The following is a 9,475-nucleotide window of genomic DNA, read 5'->3' on the forward strand; positions in this document are numbered from 1 at the left end:
GGGGGCGCCACAGCTCACTGGTAAATTAGACAATTTTCTAAATTTATGTATATAATTTTATATGTTAAGATTATTGAATTAATAATTGAAACTCAGAAAAGAAATTGTAGGATATTTTTGGATTAGTTCTATTCATTAGGGTGTGATAATCATAGGGTGCCAAGTCTAGAGGACCCGTTAGAGTCTAGTTACCAGATGGGCCGCAGAAAATCGGGGCCAGGCCACATGAAGTGGCTTCGCGCAACCCCGACTTTCCCCGTCGTAAATCGAGCGTCCGCAGCCACCTGTCGGAAGGGTCCTCGTGAGGGCCTAACGCGGAAGGAGGAGTCTCCCCACTCCTCTCCTGGGCGTGGAGGGAGTTTGCTCCTCCTTCGGGGGAGGCGCTTGCCGTCCGGAGGGACTTAAAAGGGCCCGTTCTGGCAAATAGAGGGAGTTGAGAGTTGTTAAGATAGCCAGTGAAGCATTCCAGCAGTAGTTTGCCATTCAGTGAGTGATCAGTTAGAGTTGAGACCGAGTCAGTTCCAGTCTTCAGTCTGCGAAAGTTCTAGCCAAAATACTCTCCAGCGTCGTAGAGACTGTGTGATTCTAATTATTTATTTAATACTATTATTAATCAATGCAATATCGACCAGATATTAATGGAGAAACAAAAGATCAACGTAGAAGATTGGATTTCGATATAGACAGATTGACAGTATGACAAGTTTTAATTTGACAGAGAATATTGTTTAAATATTTGAAGAAAGACAAAAGAAAACAACTAATTTTTGTGTTCCGTTAATATTCAAGCACTTCGTAAATTGAAAATTCAAACTACACAGCAAAACTGAATCTATACTGTGTTAATATTTGAACAGAAATAACTTTGCGAAAGGAAATCGTACAGAAACCGGTCACCAATGACCACGGTGGCAGTCAAAGCGTTAATATCTAGTAGATATCTCAAAAACCATTGAGTAGTGGCGGCTATAATGATATATATTCTTGAACTGCATGTCAATCTACAAAGTTTCAATTAAATCGGTGACTCGAAGGACTTGCACTCTCCTTGTGAGTCAAATCCAGTCCCTAGTCTGTAGTAAATTTTAGAAGCCGAAGTACTCTCGAACACAGTAGAGACCGTGTGACTCTACAATAATTTCTTTCCGTTCCCATGTCTGATTTCGCAGTTTGGAACCTGGCAGACTCGAGGACTGAATGGGATTAGGGCGAGAAGCGCGAGGCGTAGGAAAAAGAATGTTTGCTTGCTTCGCGAGGCCTCTTCACAAAAGTGTCACGACCCGGTGAAGAATAGCGTGTCGAAATAAGAGTGTGCCCGTTGTGAAAGGTAAATATTTCACCGGCAATGTACGGCCAAGTGGACCACGGGCCGACCGACCAACATGACCAAACAACGCCACCTGGCCTAACTTCCCGTCGACTTAATTTAAACGCATCCGGCGGAAATTTTATAAAAGTACCGTGCGCCGTGTAGGAGACACGAAGAGGTAACAACCTGTACGAAGTAAAAAGTTTACGAGCAAAGTTGCTCGTGCGCGGGATGTCCTATTTCATTTGTCCGTCGTGGAAACACGCCTGAAGAACCGGTTGCACCTTTTCTCGCCACGGTAAATGCTACGCTCCGCGCCAAACAGTTAGGAGACCCTGCTTTTCGGCCACTCTCGGCGAATTTTCAAGACGGAGAAAAGAAGGCGCAACTTTTGTTCTTCCCTCGCGTGGGTTTCGCGTTTTTCAGGTGTGAATTTTCGGGGTTAAGAGGGGAAGAATTTTTAAATTCTTTATGCAGATTGCCAGCTCTTCGGGGTATCTGGGTTAGTTCATATTCCGGGTCAGGTTAGCCGGGTATTTTTGGTATTTTAGGTTAGGATAGTAGTTAGGTTTATGTAATGCATATTAGATTAGGGAATAATAGGAAGGTGCTGAATGTGATTTCTTTTGATCGTGATAGATTAATTTTATATTCTAGACATTTTCAATGACGAGCTGAATATGACTAAAGTAAGGTTAGGTATTCTAGGTTTCTGGTGATTGAGGAATTTTAACTATAGGTTCGAATAATTCTCAATTCCATATTCCAATCTTTTTTAATAATAAATTAAAATAGTATTAAAGAATTTCTAAGTATTATATTCAAAAATTCATTATCTGGCCCTGATAGACAGTAAATTATCGTTTCTTCTGTCATAGTATTAAAATAACTTTAGGTATATTTGGTCTCTGGCTATTAATATTGCCTATAATCAGAAAATCATACATGTGATATGTTGAGGAATAATAATTATAGTTTTGAATAATTCTCGATTTTATACAGGGTGTCTCAGAAAAAATGTATACACACTTTCATACCATATTCATTCTAATTTGTATTAATTTATTATAATATAGATATAATTTATTTATAATCATGCAAAGTGTGTATATAATTTTTGAGACACTCTGTATTTCAATCGTCTTTAATAATAAATTGGAGTAGTATTGAAGAATTTCTAAATATTCTGAGTATTCATTTCCTGGCACTCATAGCTCTTAAATTATCGTTTCCCCTGTCACAGTATTAAAATAACTTTAGGTGTATTTGGTCTCTGGCTATTAATATTGCCTATAATCAGAAAATCATACATGTGTTATGTCGAGGAATAATAATTATAGTTTTGAATTATTCCCAATTTTATATTCCAATCTTTTTTAATAATAAATTGGAGAAATATTAACAAATTTCTAAATATTTTATTTAAGAATTCATTGTCTGATCCTCATAGTTCTTGAATTATCATTTTTCCTGTCATAGTATTAAAATAATTTTAGGTCCTTGGCTATTAATATTGGCTATAATCAGAAAATCCTAAATGTGCTGTGTTAAGGAATAATAATTATAGTTTTAAATTATTCTCAATTTTATATTGCAACCTTTTTTGATAATAAGCTGAGTAGTATTAAAAAATTCCTAAATATCCTAAGTATTAATTTCCTGGCACACATAGCTCTTAAATTATCGTTTCTCCTGTCCTAGTGTTAAAATAACTTTAGTATTAGTTATTTAGTATTAAAATAACTAATATTGCCTATATTTAGAGAATGTAAATGTATTATGACGAAGAATAATAATTATAGTTTTGAATTATTCTCAATTTTATATTCCAATCTTTTTTAATAATAAACTGAAATTATATTAAAGAATTTCTAATTATTTCAAGCATTCTAAATATTCTAGATAATCATTTCCTAGCTGCCATAGCTCTTAAATTACCGTTTATCCTGCCAAAAAGTTTCGAAAAAGGAAATAGAATGTGAAAATTGAGTGTCAATTAAAAGTACCTGATACAAACTACAATACAGGGTGTCTCATTTGAAGTTTCGCACTCAATTATTTCCCAAACGATAATTCGTTCCAAAAGTTATTTCAAACGAAACTTACCCTATTTTCACATCTTATAATGGTCATAAATTTCCATTATGTTCACAAACGAAACAAGGAAATTCTCTAAGAAGATAAACTTTAAGGTCGTTTAATGAAGATAAATTTTAAACAGCATTATATGATCAATAAATTCACTCTGGAATACACTATTCACTCACACAAAAATAAAATACAATTCCACTGCTAAAAACCAAGATCCCCTTGACATCTCAGACCCAGGACAAATTTTTAACCATTACAAGGTGTCATCCCCAAAACAGGTAAATTCCCTTCTAAAATTTTTTTAAAACGAACTACATTTTGAATACAATATAATTTTACATTGAATATAATTCAAATGACACTCCCTGAATAATAAAATAAAATGAGTAATTATAACACAGTTCATTTAAATCCCATATCATTTATTCCAGTATAAAACAACGCATAAGTCTCCATACAACGAAGTAATTAATTCGCAACAATCTCGTAGCGTTCTTGAGATTAATTACCCTTAATTACATATCGCGGCCATCGACGAGTCCTTAACACATCGACTCATTCAGCCCCAGTTATTCCCAAGTATCTCGCAACGAGCAATACCTAGCCCACGACTCTCCCTGCTATCAAAAGGATACGAATTCGTTCTTTCATACCGATCGTATCACTGTCTCGTAGATCGATGCTGAAAACGACGGATAATTCACGAGAGTCTCGTCGTCAGCACCTCGACGACGGGACGCAATTACAAACGAACGATATTTCACGACAGGTCGCGAGATTAAAGGGCTATTCATGATCCGATCGTATAATTTAACGATGCGGTTATTTTCGGCGTGGTAATGGCACCTGGTGGCGTCATATTTACTGTAACGAGAGAAAGCTATTATCACTTTGGAGTATGCATTAGAACCAGGGCGCAGCGTAGGGTGTGCGTCACCATCGAATATTCATATGCGATCCGTGGAATGCGAATAAAGTTTCGTGCACGAAGCAGCGCTTCATTATCTTTCCTCCTGCGACGCGTTCGTAAGGACGATCTTATTGCTCAAAATTGCAGCCGAAGTTCATCAATGGACTCAGAAGTCAATCCTGAGTCAATGGAGACTTATGAGAAACGAGATACTTCTGCATTATAGGAAAATAACCGATGAACCTATCTTGCTTCTTGGTCTACCAGGTAGGGGGCTTCTGGGTTAACTAAGTAGGGGTCGCCTAGGTCTACTAGGTAGGGGGCTCCTAGGTTCAGTAAATGGGGGTTGCTAGGTCCACTAGGTAGGGGGATTCTAGGTCCAATAGATGGGGGTTCCTAGGTCCACTAGGTAGGGGGACTTAGGTCCAATAGGTGGGGGCTCCAAGGTCCATTAGATAGGGGGTCCCTAGGTCCACTAAGTAGTAGGCCTCTAGGTCCACTAGGTAGGGGGTTCCTAGGCCTAGTAAATGGAGGTCCATAGGTACACTAGGTCGGGGGCTCTTAGATCCAGTAAATGAGGGTTCCTAGGTCCACTAGGTAGGGTGCTCCTAGGCCTAGTAAATGGAGGTCCATAGGTACACTAGGTCGGGGACTCCTAGGTCCAGTAGATGAGGGTTCCTAGGTCCACTAGGTAGGGTGCTCCTAGGCCTAGTAAATGGAGGTCCATAGGTACACTAGGTCGGGGGCTCCTAGGTCCAGTAGATGGGGGTTACTAGGTGCACTAGGTAGGGGGCTCGTAGGTCCACTAGGTAGGTGGCTCCTAGGTCCACTATTTAGCGGGCTTCTAGGCCACCAGGTAGAGTGCTCCTAAGTCCACTAAGTAGGAGGTCTCTTGGTCCACTAGATAGGGGACCCTTAGGTCCACTAGATAGGGGTCCTTAGCTCCAGTAGGTAGAAGATTCCTAGGTCCATAAGATAAGGGGCCCCTAGGTCACTGTTCAATGGTGTCTCATTGGCCAGTATCAATTCAAACCAGCACTCCAAGCTGCGCTTTATACTCTATTCGACAATATTTCTTTCGTCCTTCTACCTGTTACCCTATCATAGCATAACGACCAAAGAGATAGCAATATCCAGCACCATAGGAGAATACCAGATAATTATCAGAAACCAGCAAAACAAGTCCACATCGAAGACTTTTCCTCATCGTCATAACACCCCGTAGGGAGATTCCTACATCCCCTGATAATAAAACCGAATATTCCACGCTAACATAGTCCTCGTTCATTTTACCCATATCACACCTTCGCTATAATCAGGACGAAGTTCTCGCATTGCGGGTCCTGTCATCTAAGCCCACCGATGTCACGTCTGCCAAATATCGAGAACCTGGTGATTTGGCTGACCTCATCCTTGATTTGGGAGGTCAGCACATATGCGGAGCACATTCCAATGCTTCGTGGCCATCATGAATCTAACAAGCCCTCTGCAGACCTGTCTAGAGTAGGTCAGGAGACAGTTAAAAGCGTCCTTACTCTTAGAAATGAGGGGTGCCGGTCCATCCTGTCTACAGTCTGGACCTATTGTTAGCTCCCAGCGACTACCACCTTTTCCAGAAATTGAAAGACTTTTTAGGAGGACGATGCTCCACGGGAAATGGCGGTTTAACGGATCGCGTGCAGCCATAGTTACGCGAACTCGCAATGCTTGTATATAACGACTTTATATTTCACCAGGAGTGTCATCTGGTGTTGGTTCAATTAGTAAATATTCATGGCCAGCTTATGCATTTGTTAAATTTGTTATCTGTTCATTAAATCCGTGCACCGTGTCGTTACCTTCGGTTATGTTTTTCGAATGTCCTCGTATCAGCTCAATTCGTAAATATTCATACTCAGAGTTCATTTCGTTAAGCTTGTTGTTTATTCGTTAAACGCGTCGTATCAATATCCAGCTTCTTGTATATTTCACTACGAATTTTTATTCTCGAATCGATTCAATTTGTAGATATTCGTGGTGCATTTATAGATTTGTTAAATTTATTATTCACTAGGTAGAAGTATGTGTCATGCTCAGTTTCTTTCATGAATTATTAAACTTCTTCGCATTCCCAGTCACACTCTTAGGTTTTCCTTGGGTATCAATCCAAAGATAGGAATGATCCATTTCTTATATCAGGACGTAATTTATTTCAGCGAAAATTTTGGCTCGCGTCACGCTTGTTTAATTATTTATAGTGTCGTGATGTGAATAGCGACAATAAGTCGAGGGAAATCAAATATAACATAGGAATATACACGTATTCACAGTTTATATTTATTACAAGTATTTATAGGTGTATTTAATATACATGTATAAGTTATATTATTAACTTAGAATTATTGAAGTAAAAGTTTCGAAGTAGTTAAGAGCACTATGCATGTTATAAACAATATTCTGCAATTATTATTCAAAATATAAATTAATATTCAGTATTCTTTAATTATAAAATACTATAGGTTCCATCGAATAATATTTGTTTAAATATTAAATAATATTTGGGCCACAGATAATCGACAAATTTAAGAAATTATTACGATTATGGAATAAGGAAATATGATTATAATTTGATTTTACAGATTCAATGTATCATTGCACTGTATACACTTTTAATTATCATAAAATTAGATCGAGCCATTTGTCGAAATTATTTCTTCCAATATCAAATACAAAATGACCAGTTTCTTCCTGCATTCATTATTTTCCAATTATTATTTTGATGGATCAACATCAACGTCATTTATAAAGTTTTAATACAGTTCCAAAGTTCAAATAATATTTCTCCTTCGAAATAAAATCTACGAAATGAAATTAACGTCTTCAGCGTTAGCATTCGTTATTGAAAGCCTATTCCGTCGTGGTATCAATTTTGTAAAGCGCCACAAACGTGTATTAGAATAGTTCATTGAAGACTGAATTTACTATAGAACTGAACGGGACATGCACATAAACTGAAAGTCGATTAACGTGATGAATCAAGCCAAGGCCTAACACACTTTCACGAATCAACGTATGACATAAACATTGAGATATATCAGAAATGTGATAATCCGTATATATACGCTGTTTCTACTGTGAAATTACTATATACGTGATGTATATATATGTCATAAACACACGACAAGTGAACTTTCATGAGCATACACGGAACAATTTCAATAAAATCTTCTATAATACTGTGCATATCAAAATGATAGCACACCCCATAATTCTAATCTAACATAATCAAATGTTACGCAAATACTGATACATTATATTTATTCCACAATAATATAGAAAAAGAACAACCATAATTTCCATTTTGCTTCTATACATTATATCTGTTCCCCAATAATATAGGGGGGAAAAACAACCATAATTTACATTTTGCTTCTATCATTATATACATTATATCTTCTATACATTATATCTATTTCCTAATAATATAGAAGAAAAAAAAACAACCATAATTTCCATTTTGCTTCTATCATTATATACATTATATCTGTTCCTTAATAATATACAAAAAACAAAAACAACCATAATTTCCATTTTACTTCTATTATTATATACATTATATCTATTCCCTAATAATATAGAAGACGAAAAAAACAACCATAATTTCCATTTTGCATCTATCATTATATACATTATATCTTCTATATTATATATCTATTCCCCAATAATATAGAAGAAAAAAAAAACAACCATAATTTCCATTTTGCTTCTATCATTATATACATTATATCTATTCCTTAATAATATTCAAAAAACAAAAACAACCATAATTTCCATTTTGCTTCTATCATTATATACATTATATCTATTCTTTAATAATATACAAAAAACAGAAACAACCATAATTTCCATTTTGCTTCTATCATTATATACATTATATCTACTCCCTAATAATATAGAAAAAACAACCATAATTTCCTTTTTTACAAACTTTACTCATATAGATATATAAAAAATAATTGTCACAAAGGAATACCATAATTGTTTAAGAACGAGAAGATTTCTTACACATCACTTCTGATGGCAAATTTAAAAAATAAATAAAATAAATAAAAAGAATATTGATTTTTACAATATTCATAAAAATATACAAAAGATAGTGATTTCTTTTCAATATATACATCGATTGCATTACAAACTACGAAGAGTATACTGCAAAATATAATTTCATTTATATTCACATCATTTTGTTTTGCCAAGATATATCCCATTGAAGTTATTCGAGAAATGCCGAGTCATAGGGTGCGCCGCCATTTTGTCGTGCACTGAGCGCACGAAAATGGAGCCGAAGCACGAAAACGATGCTTCTCGCGTAGCCCTCAGCCCTCGATTGTTGTCAATTCCTTTCAAAATTAATTAATATGACAAAATTACGCCAGGCTGCGTAAACATATTCGCGAATTTCATAGTGCGGGATTAAAATTGCATCCGAGGTGATCCCGTTGAAAATGGCGCGCGGATTAAAATGATTAAACGTAGATGGCGGTGATTGCATTGGGAAGTTGCAGTTAATAACATTTTTGATTACCCATGGCCGTTTTCCATGGAGGTGACGACGTTAATCAACGATATCCGATTAAGTTGCGGCCTGTCTTTGCATTTGCGAAATTTAATAAACAGAAATAACGCCTGGCAGCCGTGAAATAAAACTATTACGTCGATCGGATAACGCGGTTCTATGGTTTCCTTCTCGTCTCGACACTCGATTCCAAGCAATATCGATTGATCGTTTAAACTGATATTCTCTAATTTGAAGATATTCACTAAGTGCAGTTAAAAAATATATGTTTTTTAATTAAATTTTATCCTTTGTAAAATCGAAATGATATTTTTCTAAGGAATTATAATTTTCGTGTTTTGTCTCAAGTAAAATTGAAATTTAGTTATTTTATTTCTGTTTATACTGTTTTATAATACTGACGCTGGTGACAATATTATCGTTGCAATAATAGTATTAATAACGATATTAATGCACAGTTGGTTATAATATGTAATGATAATGTTGGCCTAATTTGGTCCCTATGGCACCAAATCCCAGGTCGAATAAACGAATGGTTGGCTAATTCGAGAATATATGATAATGTTAAATAATTAGAGGTTATTTAGGTTCAGCTTAATTACAGAAATAT

This window comes from Eufriesea mexicana, unplaced genomic scaffold (genome assembly GCF_001483705.2).
Source record: "Eufriesea mexicana isolate 0111107269 unplaced genomic scaffold, ASM148370v2 scaffold460, whole genome shotgun sequence".
In the NCBI taxonomy this organism is placed as follows: Eukaryota; Metazoa; Arthropoda; class Insecta; order Hymenoptera; family Apidae; genus Eufriesea; species Eufriesea mexicana.